Genomic DNA, 22,164 nt, shown 5'->3' on the forward strand with positions numbered 1-22,164 from the left:
ATGTGGGGACTGGTCCTAGTCACAGCAGCTTCATTTCCAATCCAGCTCCCTACTGATGTTTTCAAAATAGCCCAAGTCCTGGGCCACTGCACCTATATGGGTGACATGAAGGAAGTTCCTGACTCCTGGCTTCAGCCTGGCCCAGCCACAGAAATTGTAACCATTTGGGGGATGGTGTACTAACAGACGGAAGAGCTTCCTTTCTCTCTCAAAAATAATCTCAAGCACTTCAAATCACCTCAAAATCTAATACATTTCTAATGCTTAGATTCATTTATCTTAGTACTTTAAGCAGAAATTAATTTTATCAAACACTGTTTAATTCCAGATAATTAAGCTCTTCCTACTTCATGGCCAATGTCTTATAACAAATATTATTAATGATAAACTCCAGAAAACAGACAAGCCTGTCTCCTTGTTTTGATATGCTTAATGATAACTTTCTAGCTTTCCAAGATGGTTGAACAAGGAAACAACTATCTGATTTTGACCAGGCAAAGGTAACAGAAGAAAAAATCATTCCCGGGGAGAGGGCTGGAGAGAAGTTTACAGTGGAAATTCTAAAGAAAGAAGACAGACATATGCTCTGGAGCAGTGTGGACAACACAAACATACAGTAATGAGTAGGCTAACACACATGACTCCAACAGGCAGGGTCTGGAGGAGACACTGACTTGCAAGAGCCAGTTAATAGCAATCTGGCAGCTGGAGCCACTTATGATATTATCTGACAACATTGTGTCTGTACTGGAGCCCTAGTAGAGGTCAGGGTATCCACCTACCACTGTGAAGGAAAACAAGTATCTTTTTCCCTATCCCTGGGTAACCGCCATGCCTGCTGTGGTGACAGGCTGAGCTAGGCAGACGATGGAACTCACTTATACTTTGAAGAACCAGGGTTGGGTGCAGGCCAGTCTGGTCCAGGCTACAGTATCCCCAGGAGCACCCAAAAATTGGGTGTGGGTGGGCTTGGCTACAACTTCCACCAGCACAAACTGGTATATGGATTATGCTGGGTAGGGGGTCTAACACCTGCTGTCATGTGTGAGATCCAGATCTGGAAGTGAATCAGGTGGGGGATTTGGGGAACTTTCCTAGTGGGCTATAGCTCCTACTAGTGAGTATATGAACCAGAACTCGGTGTGGGGCAGCCCAAGCAAGCCTGCTCCATTTGGTGGCAGGGGTTGGCTTGGGTGGTAGACCTGGTGGGACCGGGCAAAACTGTAACAAACTGGCATGTGCAGGAGTCAGGGTCCAGGCCATTCCAGACTAGGCAACTATACCTACTGGTTCACATGAAAGTCAGGGATGGTGGCAGGCTGGGCAGAGCTAGGCTGCAGCACCTACCAGCAGGAGACACCCGTGCCAAGTTGTCGTTTCCTCTGGTGAAAATGAGAACCAGAAATACAGGTGGATCAGGCTAATATAGCTGCAACTTCCCTCAGCATATATGTGGGCTGGGTCTGTGGTATGTCAGATTAGGCGAGGCTCCAGCACCAGCTGGTGCTTGCAAGAGCCAGAGTAGGTGTGGGAGGAGGTGGGGCTAGGTTGAGGCACCTGCTGATCCACATGAGAGACAGGTTTAAGGGTGGGCTAGGCAGAGCTGGGCTGTAGTACCACCAGAGAGAGCCAGAATGGATGTGGGTTGGTCTGGAAAAACTGTAGTACCTACTGATGAGACTAGAGGTGGGCCAGACACCCACTAGTGTGTGCAAGATCCAAACCTGGAAGTTGTTACAATAGGGGAGTTAGGGAAACTCCCCTGTTAAGACGTAGTCCCATCTAGTAAGCATGAGAACTGAGGCTGGAGAAAGTCCAGGCCAGACTGGGCTCTAGTATGTGTCATATGCATGCATGTGGGTCATGCCTTGGGGGGCAGTCAAGCTGGACCATACTGCAACACCCATTGGCAGGTGTGAGAATCAGGATGGGAACCAGGCTCAGGGTGGGTTCTGATGCAACATCTGATGGTTCACATTAGTGCTGGGATGGGGGATTGGCTGTGCGAGGCTAGGATACAGCACCCCTCAGCATGAGCTGGGACTGGGGGCAGGCCAGTTGGAACTAGGCTGCAGCACCAACTGTGGAATGCAGAGATGAGAAGGGCCATGCCAGACTGGTCTGTAGCACTCATTAATATATAAAAGACCTCAGACTGGGAGCAAACCTAGTGGGGGACTGCAAGGGTTCCCCTGCCAGGCCTCTGCTCCTACTGGTAACTGCCAGGTTTGGTAGCAGACTAGGCTGGGCAGGGCTGAAAAAACATTGGCTTGCATGTGAGCTGGGTTTGGGGTAGCGCTGGGCTAAGCCAGGCCACTGCATCTACTGGCACATGCAAGAGGCAGGGTAAATGCTGACCAGCTGGGCCCTGGTACACATCCATAGGCAAGTGCCTGGACAGGGGGCAGGTTGTGTTAGACTGGATTGTGGTACCCCCTAAAAAGTACTTGGGCTGGACTCTGCCTGCTAGGGAAAATGTTGGGACATGTCTGCTGGGCTGCAGCTCCCACTGGAATGCTTGACAACCAGTGCTGGGACAGACGAGGCTGGAGAAGGTAGCAGCAATGTCTGCCTATGTGTGAACTGGGTTGTACGTGGGCTGAGGTAAGCTGCAGCACCCGTAGGTGTATATGAGAGCCCGACTGGGATGCAACAATGATTAGACTAGTCTTCTGTACATAATGGTTCATGCAGGAGCTGGGGCTGTGTTGGGCCTGGAGCGGCTTATTGGGTCTGTCCAAACAAGGCTGCAGATCTTGCTAGTGTACATAAGGGCCAGGTCTATGGCAGGCTAGGTTGGGCTGGGCCACAGTACTGTCAGTTTGTACAGGACATGGGATTGGGGACAAAACTGTTCGGGCAACTACAATCGCAGGTGTGTGTTTGTAGGCTGATGTGGATGATGTACTCAATCAGACTGTGCTGGTGGCACATGCAAGAGTCAGGTTTGAACTTACCCAAGGTGAAGTTTCTTGGAAGACCCTCCCCACCCCTCAACTGGACCATTGGACTTATGACTCTGGCCACAGAGAAGATCATAGGATTGTGGTCCAGTCTTGGAATACATATGTCATGACTGGGCCTCCTTGATTGCTGATGTCTGTGCAGGGACAGCATACTCAGGTGCATATGGGCGACACGATGGCCAGTTCATTTAGGCCTGCAGAGGATGATGGTGAGTGACATGTCAGAAGATAGAGAACAAACAGGTTGGACAACTTCTTGACTGAGTTTTGGCAGCAAGGGTCTGGGTAAGCAGATGACGGGGGTGGGGGGGATGGGGGGTGGGGAATCTTTCAGCCGATGGACCTTGGAAGAATTTTTTCAGTCTTAAAACAATGAGCGTCTCAGAATTATCAAGCTAACTCAAGCAATACCCTCAGAATATTCTCTACACTGAGATTTCTAAGATGACATCAAGTAAATATCCCCCATTCCTGGGTACTGATGCAGTTTGGCAGCTAGGAGAGGCCCCAACTCTCCCTCCATACAGGAGAAAATGAGGGGAAAAAAAGAGAAAAATGAAAACTTTTGTCCCACTCACCTTCCCTCATGCCTTGACCCCCCCCCCCCCCACTTTAATCAGTGGTCCTCAGGGGTATGCGTCCTTGTCAACCATGGAATCAATATCAAAAATAAAATTATATAAGAAAATATTCACAAACATTTGGTTATTGCTGTTTTTCCACTAAAAGCCTCTCCTCTTGCCACCTGTTTTAACCTGGAGTTTCTGTAAGACTTTGTCAAAGATCAATGGTTCAAGCATCCAGGCTCCACTGCAGTGGTAGATTCTCTACTCATTGTCCCTCTCCCAGGGTCTCTTGCTTTTTACACATGTTTTTCTCCATTTATTACCGGCAATGTTCTTTGGTGTACAAAATGCATTTCTTTTTTGTCAGTCTTTAAAATCTCATGTCAAGCTGAGAAATACCTTGATAGAACTCAGTTGTATATTTTCTTGTTACCACAGAGAGCATTGCTTACCTGAGAAAAACTAAGAAGGAAACTTACGTCAAAGCACGTAAGTTTTGAACATTCTAACAAGCAGCTGCACTTTTTCCTCACAGTGTCCTACAATGCACTGACATCACAAAGAAAAATAGGCCAGTTCCATACATATTTCTTTCAAAAAGCATTTGCATTCAACTTATGTCTAAGTGGAGAAAAAAAGGAAAGGTTCGAATTATCAGTGTTCTACAAAATCAACGCCGAATCCAAGCATAATCTGCTTCATGTTACATGGTACACAATAGCCAAGCATCTAACAGAGAAAACTGCACATGTTATATTGGTCACAGAGAGGCTGGTTTGTTTTGTATATTGTTTAGGCTGTGCTTCCATTACGGGATTTCTCAGAGCAACTACTGATCCTATTTGTTTGTTTCTTTCTAGACATTGTTGTCCATCTGCTTTTCTAGTTTCATAAATTCCTACATTCATCAGTTTCCTGATTTCATTCTTTATCCTCCACCTCTATCCAACAACTGAAGATAAGCATTATCAGCAGAATCTATACTTGCCATGACCAAGCTCCTTTGGAACAAACTTAACTAATTATTGGATCTTGTAGAAAGGAACTAGATGTCTAGTATTTCATTTTCGTTTGAGGTTAGAGTGCACCTCACCGCATCATCATTATTTCCTGCCCCCCAAATCATCTGAAAATTAGAACATAAAGTAAAATTTATCATGTGTACGAAAGAGGAAAAGGAGAAGTTGTAAATCATATGGTGCGTTGACCAAATAACTTCATCTGAGCTATTCTTCTCTTTTCTTTCCTCCCAGCTTTTTCCCTCTTCTCTCCTTCCCCTAACAGCAATGTCAACCCTTTTCATACAGAACGAGATCCTGTGTGAAGGGCACCTTGATACACACCTTAAAGTCAGGTAATTAACCTCTAAAATATTTGATTTTTTTGTTGTCTGTAAAAGTACAAATATACGTTTTTGTATGGAGCAAATATTGTGTACAGTCACTGTTTTGAGTTTTAAATGTATATACATTCATTTTTTTCCTCACAAATACTAAGTGAGGCAGTTTTCATCACGTGCCACCCCTAAATCCCATGGTTTTATGTACAAGGGATCAGAAGGATTAAGGACTTAATTTCCCAATGCCACATCAGGTGCCATAATTCAATCTATGTGCCCTAAGTCCAAGGACCAAGCTCTTAAAAATATCAATTATGAGAAAGGGTTTCTTTTACAGGAGTGTGATAAAAAACTACCTGTGTCACATGCATATTTAGTAAAATGCTATGTCCTTTGCAGCAGTGATGTTTGTTCAATTAGTATTAGAATTAATTTATTTTTGATCTTTGCTTTTAGCAATATTATCAAATATATGTACAACATTCTGAAACATTATGCTCATAAGCAGAAGGTGCCCCACTACTATATTTGCCCTTAGGAATGAGACTGGGGAGAAATGTCCATTTTGTCATTTATGCAAGGAATCATATATGGAAGCAGAATTAATTGGGAACAATTTAATTTGTGTTAATGACACAATAGAGCCTCAAGCACCTGCTTAGTAGGCTAATTTTTTTTATCCACATCCACATCAGTGTGAAAAGTAGTTTGTGGGTTTGAAGAATGTCAACGTGTTGTGTTTATGAAACTAAAGGAGTAAAGGCTCCTAAGATGAGCTAAGAAAATCCCTACCAGCCTCGTAACTGCTCTCTGTTCACAGCCATTTTTCTACTCACATTTTGTGTCTCATGCTATGATACTTATATTTACCTGATCTATTCCAAGCTCTGTGTATTTACTTATACTATTATTCCAACTGAATTATACAAGCCCTTTTCTCTCCTTTGAGTAATAGTAATATTAAACTCAGTTTATATTTTTTCACAGATCAGCTTCTTATTTCCCAATAAAGCAAGACTAATACAAAATATGAGAAAGTGAAAATACTATTAGAGATAAAGTTTGAGGGAATTGCTATTAAAGGTCAAAATTCTCCTCTCATTCTTCTCTCAACCCCCCAGAATTCAAATTTAACTACTTCTGTGTATGTATAAATTTATGTGACATGCAATGTGTAAATGCCTATATTCACAAAATTTTACATCTAGTCGTATTTTACTTATTCTGTATTATAAAGCTAAGTATCTGTATTAAACTGAAGCCTTTGTTTTCCAAGTTCCAGAAATTTAATTTAAACCAGATAATGTATATTATTCCCAATAAAAACCAAAGAATCTTCATAATCATTAAATGAAACTTTATGGCTCTAAACTTAAAATATGTAGAACTAGTAATCTTTTAAAGACAAAATTTGGAAGATGGAATATTAGTTTGGAAGATAAAATCAATGTTTAATTACATCTCTATCTTCATCTCTCAATTCAAATTTTTGTTCTCTTCTTTAATCAATGCTTTCCCCATCGTTAAGCAATAATTCAGAAAAACAATTTGGCCGAGTTTATTTGAAGAAGGATCATTTCATTAACTGGGCAGCTCTTACTTTCACAGCAAAGTAAGCAAGTTTTCTGTCCACAGTTAGGCATTTACAATGTTTCTACCTGATGTGAAAAGAAAACACTAATTAAATAACCAATTTGGTGATAAAACCAGGTTTTTGTTTGTTGTCGTTAAGTTTGTTTTTTAATTAATTATAAGGAATGTCTAGAGGTTAAGTTTTATTTTCCTTCTACAAGTGCTTCAGGTACAAAAACAATCCCAGACTAATGCCTTGCTTACTTTGCTTTAACACAAAGCCAACTCTTTGAAAACACTACACCAATTATTTTTCTGAGTGGAGGAAGAAACAGCTCTCTCTATACAAGTTCTGGGAGAAGGTCCAAAGTGGAATTCACGTTTGGAATCTTGTTCATGACAGTGGTTATATTTTGACCAGCAGGTTAGAGAATTTTGTCTGGCCAACTTAGTACAGAGAAAAAAGTGAGCAAGGAAAATGGTACTTGGCTGAAATGAAGCAGAAAGTTCACTGCGTGCTTTTGCATCAGTGCACAGTTTATTACTGTACCATTTGGCACAGTGGTATTAGTGGTCACTTCATGAGAATTGTGGTGCAGGTTAATCATATGCCATTACACCTTCAAATACCTAAACACTGCTTAGTGTATGATTATATCAGCATTTATTTACTTCGATTTAAAGAATATTTAGTCTTATTTGGCTCAGTTACTATATTTCATTATTTGTAACTATGCAGTTAATATTCTTGTTCTTCTATCTCAATCTATTTTATCAATACACATTCTAGAAGTAAGTCACTCCAAAAACTTTGACTCATGTTTTAAGACTGCCTCAATTACTTTCTTAAAAACCTCTACTTTTGAAGGCCACACTAAAAGCTGCAGTCAGATTGTAATTTTTTCCTGACATTTTCTTTAAACATGTCATTCTAGAAGTTTATTTTGAGTACTCCTATAAAGCAACTAATAAACGGATGTTAAGGTAGTCATGAAGAAAAACAACCAATGGTGCCCCTCCTTTAAGAAAGTAATTGAGGAAAAGAGATGTGTAGAACATATAATTATAGTTTGCTATCATTTTCATGTGACTTGTAATGGAGGATCAGTTCCATGCGAACAATGGTGAAGTTATTATCTTGAGAAAACATGCACTCAGAAGTGGCATGTTACTTGAGCCCCTAAGTAATAAGCAGAGTGTGGGCAGTTCTAGGTAAAAGAAACAGTGCAAAGACACTTGGACATGAACAGGACTGACTGTACTGAAGAAGGCTGATAGGTGTGATGGTGTCTGAGAGGACTGTTATAATGGCACAGAGAAGAACGTGTGTGTGCTTCAGCATTGAAGACCATTCTTCTCAAGCTACCAGTATGACTGTCTATAACACTGTCTATAATGTTTGGGGATATGAAACATATTTCACTTATTTCGTATTCATTGTGCCTCTATGGTACCTTGTGTGCGCTCATGGGCATGAGCATATGCACTCAAAAATATAAATAAATCAGCTGAACTCGTAACAGTCTCCCCAAACCCAGATTTCTTCCAATGGTATATTTAAATATAGTAATATGCATTTTCGTGCAGAACACACGATAAAGGAAATTGACAAAATAATCTATGTCCCTGTGTCTCTCACTGGCATCACTGACTCATGTACACACTGACACTTGCAATTATATTTTTGTTTTGTAACTACCTCACTTTGCCGCCTTCTTCTTCAGGTTTTTCCATATTTGTCAGGGATTGTGAACTGCTGCCACCTCTGTGCTTAGACAGCATGGTGGTTTTCAGTCTATCATGGCAGGGGAGGAGGGCTTCCTTATCCCGTCATCACAACTCCTACCAGCTCTTCACCAAACTACTTCTATTTCCATTTGGCGAACTAAAATGTCATTCTCACCTCCACCGCTGGTCCTCCTGCCTCAAGGCAGAATGTTCTTCTGAGAACAGAAATCTGCTTGAAACTTTCCATTTGAAATAAACTCCTATCTCCTCAGCATAAACCCTTGTGGTACTGTGCCTGCTTACCTGCCTCTCTCATCTCACATCATCCTGGTTCTCTATTTCCGTGTTCTTGGCACACAGGCCATGTATCAATTTTTCCAACCTATGAGAAGCTACTTCCTGAGGTCTTATTCTTTCCTCATTTGACATCTCATCATTTAATCCCTGCCCCTAATATATTCTGAGTGGTTGTTTTCCTGACCAAACAAGTAGCAAGTTTCTCTTCCACTACTTTGACCTACTTACAAAAACTTGTAAACAGATATTTTCCCCTTGGCTTACTTATTGTTTGACTTCCCTTCCATTAGCTTTGCAAGGAGAGAGATTTTATTCATTATTGCACTTCCAATCTTAACACAGATGGTAGGTTTTAAAAATGCTAGCTATCCTGGATATACTAATGGAATGTTTAAGGCAGTGGTTCTTCTATGTGGTAATTGTATCTAAAGCATCAATATTACCTGGAAGCTGAACACTGTTAGTCACAACAGGAATAATTAGAATCAGAATTTCTTGAGGGAAGTGCATTTAGACATTCATTTTTTAAACAAGTCCTGTTGGTAATTTCAGCATTCACTAGATGAACAATCACTGCTGCTCATATTTGGAATGTGCTATGAAGCAGAGCTGGTTTACTTAGCATAACATTATCACAGTATTACAAAGAAGACAGAAAGTCACTATGATAAGACTTCAGTCTGAATTCAAAACATTTGAGTTACCTAACTTGCATAACTGGTTAGAATGTGGCTCTAAATATTGTGGAATACATGTATGTAAGGATAGAATAAAATTGTAAACACTCTATAAAAAAGAAAACAGCATTAAAATAAATCAACATTTTCATTAAGGTAACAAGCATTTATAAAGAGATATTTTTAATATACAATTGCAAATATAATCAGATAATTAATTTTTCAATCCAGGAATTAAACAATAATTTAAAAACTATAAGGAATTACTTAGTGCTTATTATTCTTTAACAAAACTTGCTAGTTCCATATCAGCAAGCATGCATTTTTAAGTATTCTAGCCTTGAAAAGATAGAGAAATTGAGCTTCAGCTTCTCATGAAAAGCATCTGAAATGTTTGAACAATTACCAAAGCAATGTATCTTTTTAAACACAGAAATAAAAATAAAAATGGAAGCAAAATTAAGTGCCTCACCACTTTAAAATCATGAATAAGTTAAAAAAAAAAGCATGTTGAAGACATTTTGTTTGTTAGCTTACTTATCAGTTAATTTCCTATCTGTGCTATTTGTTTCTTCTAATATTTAGTCCTGTGGCATAGACTTCAAAATCAGACGATCAGACTCCCTAGTTTGACAAACACTGTTAATTAAACCTTGCATGATAACATTTAAAAGTAACTATTTTCAGTTATATTTGATGCTTTTGAATCAGTACCTCTTTCATAGTAGAATGTCACTATTTCCATACAATGAATGATCAAATAAATGTAGAAACAGTCAAAAGTTCAAAGAGGAAGCGTTAGTTTTGTACAAGACAAACAATAATGCTTAACAAATACAACACGCAGAGCACATCATCTCTTAATAAAGCCTATCTAGTCTTATTAAACAACAGATAACATTCATTCTCAATTGTGAAATTAATATTCTTGTGTAAATTATTCTTAGCTGGCTCCTTTTATTTACTTATTAAAGCAGAGGGTGCTAGAATTCCTAGCCTGATGCACTTTAAACATACCAGAGTCAGAATTCTGGGTTCAGCTTCTTTTGGAATCCTTCATTGCTGACAGTAGAGTCTCAAACGGCAATCTTCCTAAAAGCGCTCTTCAGCATGGCAACTGAAAGTTCTTCCTTTCACTGCCTGCCTTTTCTATTAGCTGCCTTGTTACATATTGAATGCTGCACAAAGCATTTTACTGGAGGGTTTTTAGTCAATTCTTTAAATGTCTGCATTTGAATAATGATTTAGGAGAAAAAAGACAATTCATTATTTGCTTTTCAGCAGTTTATTTTAAGGGGTGGTTATGGGATGATACATGGGATTGCCTTCATGTAATATTGGGTAATAGAATCTATGTATGATTCATCTGTATGACAATTACTCATGTAATGCCAGTGACAGTTTGATGATTTTACTGTCAGTTTTTCATAATCTATTGCCTTATTATTCCAATGAGCTGCACAAAAGGTGGGAAGCATGGTTCAATTTGGTTAACGTTAGCCTGGCAAGCAGAACTAACTTTATTTAAATTGAAGAGCCAAGTTTTGCTTTTTTGATAGCTGAGTGAAGCACACTAGTATTCTCTCTTTCAAGTTGTGTGGCTTCGGATAAATTCTGCCTTTGTTAGCTCAAAGTTGCAGTATGCTAGCTCTAGGCAGTATACAATGATGTGACTGTAATCTGAGAGCAACAAAAGAAACATTTCCTAAAAACAAATGAGCAAACACATTTGAAAATGTCTGACCCCCATAGGATTATGTTTATTTCTGCAAAGAAAGCTCCACAGTGAATCCACAGCTAATGTAAGAAACAACCGCTTAATGAGTACGATCTTGAATTAACCAGCATGCTTAAAGATTGACTTTTCAGAGAGCTCAAGAAATGGGAAATTTGGGGTCCTCATTGTGATTTAGCCCAGTAAGCCACCAACTGCAGTGCTGATGTCCCATTTCTGCTCCACTTCCAATCCAGCTTCCTGCTAATGTACCTGAGAAAGCAGCAGAAGATGGCCTAACTGGTTGAGCCCCTGCACTCATCTGGGAGGCCCAGAAGGAGCCTCTGGCTCCTGACTTCTGACTTCATCCTGTCAGAGCTCCAACTGTTGCGCCCATTTGGGGAGTGAACCACTGTAGGGAGGAGCCCTCTCAAGACCATTAAATACCAAAAGGTAGATTACTGTAATCCCTTTATTCTGAATGCTTTTTAATTTGTTTCAAAATTTTAATTGCATTTGTAGGTGGCTGAAGGGATTGAAAAACAGGACTCACCTAATTGCCTACAAGAAACATCATAAAACATACACAGACTAAAAGCGAAAAGCTGGAAAATATATTCCATGCCAACAGACATAAAAACAATGAGTAGCCATCCTGGTATCAGAATAATTAAGACTTTAAAACAAAAACTGTTATTATGTAATAATCAAAGGTTCAATTCAATTGGAAGATGTGATTAGTTGTATTGCTAATTAATTTATATTTAACATAACTGGATTATTAAATTTTTCATTCTTGTATTTCTAAAGCATATTATTCTAAGTTACATTATCCTTACATCCTTCAGGATATAAAAGGGCACCCATAAATTCCATGGAAAATGGGATTAAATTAATTTTGGTATAAAATTATTTAAAATCCTTGAATATGAGGGGATTTCCAAAATTCTAGTATAGTACAAGTCTCCATTATTTACTAGGAAAGGATTCTGAGCGCTGTAAGGGAAATACATTACAGAAAGGTTCCAGCAAGGGTGTTGCCTTCCTCACTGTCAGAGAAAGACTCGCAAGACTGCTACTGCAAAAGAAATCATCTCAATATTGATCAAGAAGATAAGTTTATTGCCAGCCAATAAGACAAATAAAAGCCAAGAAAATTTTCTGTGTTTCCCAGGTTTTATATGAATTTAAATATTTAGAATATTTTCTTTAAACACTGATATTATTAAGTAGAAACTAATGGTCACTTCACTCCTTGCTGTTTGGGATCTATTAGTAGTTTTACAACAAATGTAAATATAACTTGTCCTATGAATACAATCCTCCCTTGTTATCTGGAAGGAGTCGTTCCCAGAAGCCACCCACCAAACCAAAATTCACAATCACTTAGATCCTTTATAATAAATGGCAAGCTGTTTCCAAATAACTTACTGAAATCCAACCACATACTTTATAGCATCTCTAGATTATTTAGAATATTTAACAAATGCTGATTCTAAGAATAATGTTATACCATAGTTTTTAAGAAATTACAATAAGAAAATGTCCAAATACTTGTAGTACAGATGTAATTTATGAAAATATTTTTGATTCACATTAGGTTGAATCCGTAGTTGTGGAACTAAGAGGACCAATTGTAGTTTATTTCATGTGTCATCCTTTCAATTAAAGTCATCACATTGGACCAAGTTTTGTTATTTCTGAAAGCTTAAGTCATCACTATCCATGTTTTCTGAAAAAATTGTCATAGCAAATCTAGAAGACTAAATCATGTGCCTCATTTGCAGGACTCATTGAAGGCACAGGCAATGGCTATCAATGTCTACAAAAAGATATGTTGTCAAACACTGCAGAGGTCAACTCCTTATTTTATCATAGGACCAGTGTCTATTTTTGTGTTAAGAGTAACACCATCTGCCAATTCCAGTTGTCACAGTTAAAACAAATGACCTTGTGATCTAATTTTAATGAGCTGCTAAAATATTCATGTCAAGATTTTCTTGTTTCATAGCCTCTTTTCTGATGTTACCCAACATCAAAAAAGAAGTCATTAATTTGCAAAATAGATTCAAATTCTGACTTACTATAGTCAACAGCTGTAGCTGATTTTGTCAAACTAATGAGCAGACACAGTTGCCCATGTCACAAGCCATGGATTCTACATCACAGGATGGTAGATGTAGATTTTAATGTAAATTACTTGTATGTGCTCTCGGTAATTGTGCATATCCAGAAGCCTCTAGGGTTAAGGGGGAATGAGAAATAGATTCCAGTTCTGAGGATCATAGTGTTGAATACTGTACGACATTTAAATAATATCCATGGCATTTTCTACATTTATAATAAAAAAGATAAATCCATCCAAACCATTTAAAAACAACAGTTATCATCTGTTCTCAAACTCAGTATTAGTGTAGATGCTCCACTCTATGAAATTATAATATTTATTTTCTTACAAAACAAAATTGCCTCTTAAAATCTCTTGGTTTGTTAAGTGTAATAAAGATCTTTCAATATAAGAGAGAAAATGCACTTGCCCTAAAAACTGCACTTAATCAGTTTTAGTTGGTGTTTGTGAATGCTAACATAAACTTTACTTCATTTTTTAATAATTTTGGGATTTTTTCCTAGTATACTTTTGAAAAGAAATCAATTTTGCTGTAATAGTTTTTAAAAGATAAGCAATGTAAATTTGAAATAGGTTTCTTGATACTATGTGATTTGGGATATCCTGTTTAAAATATACTTGAACTAAGCAAAGCTAAATGAATTATAAATATATACTATGGCAAACTCTTAAGTTAATTTTGAAAATCTTTCCCAAAACTGCCTGAGGAAAAATTCACCTTTGTTCTTTAACTTTCATACTCTATCCCTTCTTGTTTAGAAACAATCCACCCTCAAATTATTCACCTCATGTCTTGTGCATTGTCTGGGTCCAGCTGAGCATTTCTTCATATCTCAGTAGAATTTTCCATTGATCTGTGTTGCCTGGCCTTTCTTACTGGATTCTCTCTTAACTTGGCTTCAACTGGGGCCACTGTCCTTATTCAGTTCAGGTCTATTATGGCGTCCTGTTCACTTCAAGGCTAGCACCAACTTATCTACAGGGTAGAGGCATGCTCCCCATGGGAAGAATAGAGGTATAAAATAATTTCATTTCATGGTCCGTGCCCGGCATCCTATCACTTCTATAGCAGTTTTCTGGCCAAACCAAGGGCCTCTGGGCTGTCTAGTGAAAGAAGAGCTGGACATATATCAAACACAGAATAGATACAGGAAGGAAGATTAAACTGTGTGGATTCATGGCACTTATGCTAAATGTACTGGTTGCAACCTACCCTCTGCATATCATTCAGTGCAACGGACATTATTTATGTGAGAAATTTTCTTCTACAATGCCTTTGAGATACTTGAACTGCTCTTTATTTTAAAGCTTAAGGCTAATAGAATGCTGATCTAGCATCTGCTTTCCTTCTCCTTCTTATGAATATCCCACTACTGTCTGCTGTTTATGATCATTCTTGCCCTCTAAGCTTTGCACACACAGCTTACCAGTACATAAAAAAATAATTTTATTACAGGTGGAGGTCCTGGTCAATGCCGCCTGTTCGTGCTGTCCATGTTTCCCATAGTGTCTCTTCTTCAGAATCTGAACTGCAAACTTCTTTCCAGTCTTGCCCTTGGAATGTTCTTCATCTTCTTTTCCCTTATTATCTTTCCATGGTCAAATTCAGCATATCATTTCCCCATTCAGCCATCTGGGAATTCCCTTTCTAAATGACTATAACTAGTGAATACGTGCTCAGAGTCAAAATCCAGACTACTCAGCAGACCTTTGCATAAGGATTGACACACCAAACTTTTCATAGAGTCCAACTGTACAATGCTCAGAAAACTAGATATTTCAAGATTTCTTTCTTTTATATTTGATAAGTAAAACACAGCTTCCTAATTCAATGTAATACACTACCACCAATAATTTATACCTAGCTTCTCTGTCCTTCATTTATATCCAATGGCAAATTTTGTAAGAAAACAGTTCTGTGCAATCCAATGCTCACCAGTGATCACACAGTTTACATGAGGTGTTGTGTTCAAATTCAAGGTTCTGCTCCTTTTCTGCTGATTATAAACTTTTTCACATTTAAAACATTAATTTTTCAATTCACTGATTTTTATGAGGAAATAAAATATCAGTTGCACTGCACGGTATGCAGAGTGTAGGTTGCAAGTTGTACATTTATCATAAGTGCCATGAATCCACACATTTTCATGAAAGCTGCAGATTTGAAAGTTAGAAATCAATGATGACCAATTTTGTAACTTATAACTTAAAAATATATACCTAGAACTTACAAACACATATACATCACTTAATAAGGGGGTATAATAACAGAACACCAAAATTTTATAAAGTACAGGTTACTAAGATACTAGTCTAAGCAAAAGAAATTTAGGTTTGGCTGTTGGGAAATTGTGACAAATGTGCACAAAGAATATTTTCTAAGCAGATTGTTTTGCTATTCATTTGTATATAATCTTTGTAAAGCCTAGATAAAGTGCTTTTAAACATTTGTTTTTTGGGTTTGCAACAGAAAATTTGTTGACATATCGTTTGTACTGACTTTAACCTAAGAAATAGATAAAAATACATATTTTATTAGATGTAGAAGAGCAAAACTTCTTGGTGAATTATAATAATCTACAGCTTGAATAAAAGTATAATATTGGAAAGATGTTGGGAGGCAGATTTGGTATAACATTAAGGCAAGATGTCTTTGAACTACTGTGTTCTGTTCTCATAATTATACAGCATTTCCTTATTTTAATTTCACACCTACAGAATGCATACAGGTTTGATTTCAGTGTACTAAAGTTCAAGCCTAGTTAGGGTAAGACCTTGGAAACAGCTCTCATTGAGAAGAAATTAAATGGTCATCTTTGGTGACAATTTGATTTTCTAATTAATTGGAGCAATTGTGTTTGTCTATTAATTGTTAGCATAAGCACATCACTTTCTCATTTAACTCTTCAGGCTTGTAGTTCTTCTAGTACAATGTTTTACACATAGTAGAGTCTCTGAACAACTATTGTCCTGCTCACACAGACTTGGGGCACAGGAGAAGAAAAAAAAAGACAGAACCCTGATATGCAGAGATAAGCTAAAAAATACCCGCACAGAATAGTAACCCAAACTAGTAAGAATAAAGAGATTTTGCATAAACTTACCTTTCCATTCCTTGCTTAATGCTTGATATTACTATAACACATTATTAATACTTAGACTCTGTTACATTTCTTACTTAATTCACTTATTGTTAATTAAGGAAATTCAGAAAATTAATCCAAGACACATGAAGACTTACAGAAAAAGTTATATTCCAGGATATACATTTTCTTATTACACATGTAATGATTTATGATACCTGTTTGTGTGTGTGTGTGTGTGTGTGTGTGCTAAACTGCACTTCTTATCACCATCCAACTCTCTTCTCACATAGTCTATGCTTTTTAAATTAATATGCAGAAAAAGAGTTAAAAATGTTTTTTACTTGCATAAGAATTTATCAGGGAAATTATCAAAAGAGGAACATGCATTTCTCTGTTGCGGTAAAAAGATTTACCTGGTGTTAGATGGCCACACTCAGGTGCTTTAAAGAATACAGGAAAAAAAAACTTTGAAAAACTTTGTCAAGCATGTAACACGAGATATATTTCATGGATGATGAATTAAACATGTTCGGTAAATACAAATAATTCAGTCATATTACTACAATACTAAGCAGTTCAACCAGAATTCATATCATTGTTGATGTGAAACTAAAATAAATGTTCTCATTAAACCATGCTAACTTTCAAGACAAAAGAAAAAGCAATGAAAAAGAAATGTTAGTGAATAATTATACATTTCAGATTAAATACTTAAAAAATATCTCTCTACCATGTATTGTGCTACAGTTAGAGGAATAACCTCTGCTGTTTTATTGCACAGTACGGTGGTTTCAGCTAAAAGTAAAGTAACATATGCTAACATTGCTAGAGGAGAGCATTTTGAATATACTTCTAATAAAAAAATGACAAATTTTCAGGGTGATGAATGAGAAAATTATTCTTATTCAGTTACAGGAAATGCATTTATGAATGAAAATACCATGTTGTATTTCATAAAAATTTATGGAATCAATAAAAAAATTTAACATACAAATGGATATTCTGACTCGGTTAACAAAATAAGTCTAAAATAGTATCTGGTACTATAAAGGAATATAGTGCATACACAAAGCTATAAAATTGAGTTCTTCATGACACATCTTAGCCTATGTTTTCTTTTATATTATGCAACTCCAAAGCAACCACGTAGGCTTACACTGAAGGGTTTTAAATGTATGGTCTAGAAAATGGCATGTTGATAGTTCAGTTTGCATTACCTTAGATAATTTTGTCTTGGATTCAGGTTTCTCTTTGGTTGCAATATCATTAATGAGACGAGATCGATCATAATTAGCATGTTCTGATTCATCTGAATAATCTTTATCTTTTCCTAGAGCTAGAAACAAACAAAGTGAAAGTTGGATTCATCTTTATTCTGTATAAAGTACTAATCTTCCCTTACTTTTCTCAAGTTGTAGGTCAAGAATAATTTGTGCTTCTTCTATCCATCTCAAAAATACGCACAAAATGATCATATGAAAAGATTTCTTTTTATATACCAATGCTGACACTGACAGTGACATTTGTGAGATTTCGCTAAGTTTGGCTAATTATTAAGAGTCTTGACAATAAAACTAGAGAAGTAAGAATTTTGACTAATCTAGTTAGATTTGCAAGATATACAACTTTAAGAATTGAATATAATCATATTAATTTATTTGCTTATATAAAAAGTCAATTGAAAGGCAGTTAAAAGACAATAGTGTGAATATGATAGTGCCAAAATAACTGGGCTTGATTTCCAACTCCAATTATTTTAAAGATTTATTTTTATTATTATTTTTTTATTGGAAAGGCAGATACACAGAGAGGAGGACAGAGAGGAAGATCTTCTGTCCACTATTTCACTCCCCAAATGGCCACAATGGCCAGAGCTGTGATCATCTGAAGCAAGCAGCCCAGAGCCTCTTCTGGGTCTCCCATGTGGATGCACGGTCCCCAGGTTTTGGACAATCCTCCACTGAGTTGAATGAGAGGTGGGGCATCTAGGATTATAGCTGGCACCAATATGGGATCCTGGTGAGTGCAACGTTAGGACTTAAACCGCTAGGCTGAAGTCCTCCAACTCCAACTCCAACTTTTAATGTAAACTTCCTGCTAATGCAGGCTCAGATCTGAGAATTAGAGTTGAGGGTTCAAGCAATTGAATGCTCAGCTTCTAGCTTCAGATCCAGCCAAGTTGAGACTCACTGTGGATATCTGGGGAATTTACCAACAGGTAAGAGAATTCTTTCTGTCTCCTTTCTCCCCCACTCCCTCTCTCTCTGTATCTCTCTCCTTTTTTTCTCTTTCTCCCTCCTTCTCTCTCTCTCTCACTCTCTCTCTCTTTCTCTTTCTCACACACACAGAGAAAAAATAATTCAAAGATGTACTGGATTTGACAAAGTGTTTTCTTAAGTGTTAGAAAATTTTACAATTTTACGTTTGGTTGAAGAAAAGATACCATTACAAAGAGTGTAACAAACACTACAAGAAATATTAATAAAAGTAAAATGTTAGAAAAATAAAGCAATTGTCAAAAGAGGAGAAAAGACATTGAAAAAACATACTTAATGTTAGATAAAGGAAAAAAGGATTATAATACCAACTGCAAACAGATGTGCGTGAACAATGTATAAGCTTTAAGAGAACTTTTAAAGACTATAAAATAGAGGATATTTCTATGATGGTTGTACCTATGTATGAAACTGTTGATTCTGTCCATAAAATTCTTATTTCATACTTTTATCTCTTCAAATTAAAAAAATGTAGATTGCTACACATTTAGCCTTTTCAAAGGAATCAAAATCTCTTGAAGAGAGTTATTTCGTTACATCTGTTGATAGCTATTAAATAGAAATTCTGACTTTGAAGAGCTAGGAAATTGAATGAAAGAAAAACAATTTCTCTTATAATATGTGCATTATTTTTTGTCAGTAATGCTTATAGTTTGTGACAGTATGGAATGTATTGCTATAAAGTATATGGTATGAGCTAAGAATATGAAAGTTATACTGTGTCTTTGGACGCAATAACAATCTGGTTACTAAAATGTTATACGTACTTAAAATGTTCTACATACTTAATATTAGTAAGTCAACAGGACTTATAATTACATTTGCTATAGATGGGGGGTTGGCATTTCCTGAGAATATACTCCAAGACATATATTTGTGTGTATCATTTCCTTTCATCTTGATCATAACTATATGACACAGGAAACGAAATAACGTGGAATTATATAGTATGCCAAAGTCACTAAACCAGAAGATAGTGCATGCTTTTATTATTTTTTGAAAGATTTATTTATTTTTACTGGAAAGGCAGATTTACAGAGGAGAGACAGAGATAAAGAGAGAGAAAGATCTAGATCTTCCATCTGCTGGTTCACTTTCCAAGTGGCTGCCACAGCCAGACCTGAGCCGATCCAAAGCCAGGAGCCAGGAGCTCCCTTTGCGTCTCCCACGTGGATATAGGGTCCTAAGGCTTTGGGCTGTCCTCTACTGCTTCCCAGGCCACAAGCAAGGAGCTGGATGGGAAGTGGAGCAGCTGTATTATGAACCAGGGCCCACAAGCGACCCCTGCGTGTGCAAGCAAAGGACTTAAGCCACTAGGCTGACTAGCCAGTCTCAAGACAGTGCATCCTAAACTTAAATGTACCTGGATTTGATTGCACAGCTGATGAATACAGCATAATTCCCCCCGCCAGATTAGCATACATTACACTTCTAATTCAACAATAATTTTCCAAACACTTACGACATGTGATACTCTTTCAAAAATTGAAGATAACGGTAACAACCCAAATGTTGTCTTCTCCAAACATAAATTCATTTGCCAGTACATTCCTTAATCCATTTTTCAGTTATGTTAATAAGCCTAAAAATATTCTTGAGCATCTTGTGTACTAATCTTTACTCCATGTATCTGAGTGTTAACAAGCTTGCCAACATTTCCTTTGAAACTGAAAGTGGGGTGGATCCTAAATAAATCATGCAGCGTCAGTCAATAATAAAGATTATAGAGAAAAATGACATAAAAAGAAACATGTGAATCTGGTTTATTTCATTGTAAGGATATGGTGTAGGAACAAGCTTAGTATGAATGAGCTACACATGAAAGTTGAGGAGGCTTGGGCCCGGTGGCATGGCCTAGTGGCTTAAGTCCTCCTCACCTTGAACGCCCCGGGATCCCATATGGGCGCCGGTTCTAATCCCGGCAGCTCCACTTCCCATCCAGCTCCCTGCTTGTGGCCTGGGAAAGCAGTCGAGGACGGCCCAATGTATTGGGACCCTGCACCCGCGTGGGAGACCCGGAAGAGGTTCCAGGTTCCCAGCATCGGATGGCGCGCATCACCCGTTGCGGCTCACTTGGGGAGTGAATCATCGGACGGAAGATCTTCCTCTCTGTCTCTTCTCCTCTCTGTATATCTGACTTTGTAATAAAATGAATAAACCTTTAAAAAAAAAAAAAGAAAGTTGAGGAGGCTCCAGAAGGGATTATTAGGAGGGGCCTTAGAGCATCCAGGCCCAGATTCCTCAAGGCATTGGAAGGCCGCGGTAACTATGGGTTTTAAATCGAACTGGAAGGCCTGCAGGGACTGAAGAATAAAATTGATTAGATTTAATTTCTCTTTTATGGAAGCGTCCTGTAACTGCTGTGTAAAAAATAGCCCATTAAGAGGCAAAGTTTCAGCAGAGAGACTTGTGAGGAGATTGTTGCAACAGGCTACCAAGAGAAGGCTGCAGCCTGGATAAATACGCAGCAGTGAATTCAGTGAGCAACAGTCAGAGTCTGAGTGTATTTGAATAATCAGAGGACTTACTGGATGTGTTCAACAAAGAATAAGATTTGCAGAGACTTAAAGCTGTCATAACTAGGAAATATGTTGCCCCATTTCTAAATTCTTTACGTATGCAATCATCAAGTAGGTAGGAAATTTTAGAATGTTACTTTTATACCATCTAAACATAAAATGCTACCATGAAAAAATGATGTGAGTGGATTTTTTTTAATATCATTGAATGAATATAAGATTCTGCATGCTCATTTAACTATCACTATCTTAATAAATAAGACTAATACATATTCCACCAGGCTAGAGATAAGGCTGTGGAAAGCAAACAAATACTTGCACAATCTAATATGAACCTCTTTCTAAGAGAACTCATTCACTAGATTAGATAAGAGTAAGTGTATTTTTGGATGAATTTGGGTTGATCTTAATGAAATCTATTTATTCCATTTTTAAACTACTTTATTTTACATCCTTATGATAACAGACAGAATCAAGCATTAATAGCTTGCCTATGATGATATCTGTGTCCTTATCATTCCCTAGCAAAGTGAAGAAAAAAATATGGGTAATAATACCAAGGCTCCTAGGATTAACAGATCAGATTAATGCACCCTGAATTCCAAATTCATGGCTGCATGATTTTGTGTGATCTTTTGTGTACATGCGTATGTGGAGTTCAAGAGAAGTGCGACGGTACCGTGGCTTTGTGATGTGCTCCACTGAAAGCAGACCAGAGATAATGAGATGTTCATTTGAAAAATGAAGGTAAGAAGCCAACCAAAACCAGAAGCCTCTCAGCTTGATCAGCTTTATTTAACTTATCATGTCTCATAAACATCTTATCATTGTCCTATCATTTGCTCCCAGATTGTGACTTATTTACATATGACAGACCTAGCATTTTAATGGAAGCCATGTTTGTACTAATGGTGAGGAATTAAGAAAAAGAGATTAAATGCCATGGTTGGTGTGCAGATCGTCATGGATTAGCTGTCATATTTAGCAAGTTATTTTATCTCTTGGTGAATTGATTCCCTCCTCTTTAAAGGAGACTTATGGTAGTACCTATCTCAAAGGACTGCAGTGAGAATTAAGTGAGATAAAGCCAAAAAGTGGAGTTTCATGAGTACCCCATAAATTATTGTTTTTCACTATACCATAGCAATATTTTGATGGTAAAGAATTACGACGTTTTAGTGAAGGTATTTCCAGCTCCAGAAAAAAAAATTTGGTGTGTAAGATTAGCTTACTGACTGATTGAAAAAAACAAATGAATAAATATATGTTAATGGCTATGGTATGGCAGAAGCTGTG

General features: G+C 37.4%; 1 protein-coding gene across 1 annotated transcript in view; it reads right to left on the reverse strand.

Moving 5' to 3' along the window:
* ANO3 (anoctamin 3) overlaps positions 1-22,164 on the reverse strand; it is a 166,121-nt gene that overhangs the window by 140,883 nt on the left and 3,074 nt on the right. The window contains exon 2 of the mRNA XM_004585446.4: positions 17,291-17,409. The gene's annotated coding sequence lies outside the window, so the exon portion shown is untranslated. The remainder of the gene's footprint in view (positions 1-17,290; positions 17,410-22,164) is intronic.

Source organism: Ochotona princeps, chromosome 4 (genome assembly GCF_030435755.1).
Source record: "Ochotona princeps isolate mOchPri1 chromosome 4, mOchPri1.hap1, whole genome shotgun sequence".
In the NCBI taxonomy this organism is placed as follows: Eukaryota; Metazoa; Chordata; class Mammalia; order Lagomorpha; family Ochotonidae; genus Ochotona; species Ochotona princeps.